Here is a 2409-nt window from a genome sequence, read left to right on the forward strand (position 1 = left end):
GCCTCTGCCTCTGCCTCTGCCTCTGCCTCTGCCTCTGCCTCTGCCTCTGCCTCTGCCTCTGCCTCTGCCTCTGCCTCTGCCTCTGCCTCTGCCTCTGCCTCTGCCTCTGCCTCTGCCCTGCCCCTGCCCCTGCCCCTGCCCCTGCCCCTGCCCCTGCCCCTGCCCCTGCCCCTGCCCCTGCCCCTGCCCCTGCCCCTGCCCCTGCCTCTGCCTCTGCCTCTGCCTCTGCCTCTGCCTCTGCCTCATCTCCAGCGTGCTGGGATTAAAGTCATGTACACCACCGCCTAGTTACTCATGCTTTCTGTGAAGGACTTTGAACACACTTGGGTAAGAAAGTTGCCTCTATTCCCACTCCAAGGGCTGGTCCAGCTCACACAGACAGCACCTGCACAGTGCTGTCCCACAGGTTCATGGGGTGATAAAGCACCCAGAAGGCATCCCAGAGGCATCCTAAAGTCAAAAGTTGCCTGGCTTTGAAACTTAGTGAAAGTCAGGGACAATTTCGGGGAATCCGTTGGCCAAATTCAGGGGTATTGGCTGGAGATTGCTGGGGAAGACAAGGGCAGAGTCAATGGAAGCAGCCATTACCAGCCACTAACTTCAGTGCAAAGGAGGCAGCCCATTGAGTAGACATATTGGGGCTAGGATTCCCCTGGTAGGAGGAGTATAATAGGCTGGGGTCTGACAGAGTCAGGGTATGCTTGTAGTTATTGTTAGCCATGGCCACTGCATTCAGATCTGTGTTTGACTCTTGCACCCAGAACAAAGTAAGGGGCAGCAGAGTAAGGGCAGCAAAGTAAGGGGCAGCAGAGACGTTATTCAGGTTCTGTGGTCTCAGTAGCTCGTTGCACCAACCTGGTTTACTGTTGTGATAGTAGAGTAAGTTCAAGCTATTTAAGCCGTGAGCCTGGTGACCCCATTGACAGAGGCTCAACTGCTGTGGTCTAAGGTCAGGCTGGACACCATGATGGGACGCCCATGGCACAGTGAAACAGATCCCCCCATAGCAGACAAAAGAAGGGGTCTAACCTAGGGGAAAAACACCTCCATAACCCACTTCTGCTAGCTAAGGCCAATCTCTTACTCTCTTACCTCCCAATAAAACCATTGTATTATGAATTGATCATGGAGTCCTTGAGTCCAATCACCTCTCAATGAGTCAGCCCACCAGCCCATGGGCCTCTTGAGGGGGCAAGTCCCAGTTAAGCCACAACTGTGACAGTCCTTTCACCGTCCATCTCTGTGGCTGCCACAGTACCCTCCACACAATGGAAGGTGAACACATTCCTGGAATAGGGGTCGCTACCTAAACCTTAATCTGGGGCAGGAAGCTTATAGGGGGTGTAAACTCATGTTAACAACAGTGAATGATGCCCAGAAGGGAAAACAAATACAAAACAGAATAACTAAGATTGCTCACTGCCACATGCAATAAATATAAAGAGATTACATTTCCTTATCAAAATGAAAAAAACTCTCATTTTACCTTGATACGGACACACCCAGGCAAGGGAAAGTAAATGAAAACAGAAGGCAAATTGGAAAGAAAAGTCAATGTTAATGTCAGTTGGAATAGAATGTAAAGGGGAAAAGGCAAGGATTAAACTGGATTACTCTGTGTTGAATTTAAGAGGGACAGTTTGAAATAACATAATGCCAAGTAGGCATGTTTAAGGACAATATGACAAAGCACAGAATATTTCACAGAAAACGGCCAGGCAGAGATTAAGATGTTGGCAAAGAACAATCTGAATAGGATATTTTTTTAAAAGTTGTTTTAAATATATATATATATGTATATATATATATATTTAATTTTATGTGAGTACACTGTCACTCTCTTCAAACATGCTAAAAGAGGGCATCAGATCCCATTACAGATGGTTGTGAGCCACCATGTAGTTGCTGATTTGAATTCAGGTCCTCTGTAAGAGCAGTCAGTGCTCTTAACCTCTGAGCCATCTCTCCAGGCCTGTTCTTTTTAATGTTCATTTTAATTTTTGTAATTGTATATAGACATGAGCATACAACAGCATTTGTATGGGGATGGGGTCTCAGGACATTTGTAGAAGTCGGTTTTCTCCAGCCATCTGAGTTCTGGAGATTGAGCTCAGACCATCAGGGTTGGGAGCAAGCAGTTTTACCCACTGAGCCATCTCACCGGCCCGTCTAGGTTTTTGCTATATATTAAGCAGATGTATTTTAAAGAGAATCGAATGGTGTAATTATCATGTTTTGTATACTGGGAATTTGCTAAAAACAAAACCAAACAAACAGACAAAAACCCTGCTCTCCTCAAATGCCTGTGGTCTAGTTACATTGTTATAATGTCAGGAATAGCACACCAAGATAAACCCCAAGGCCACGCAAGCTTCCTGACAAGGCACAACAGTCCTAACTAGAGAATGC

The sequence above is a fragment of the Rattus norvegicus genome, chromosome 16, assembly GCF_036323735.1.
Source record: "Rattus norvegicus strain BN/NHsdMcwi chromosome 16, GRCr8, whole genome shotgun sequence".
NCBI classification, from domain to species: domain Eukaryota; kingdom Metazoa; phylum Chordata; class Mammalia; order Rodentia; family Muridae; genus Rattus; species Rattus norvegicus.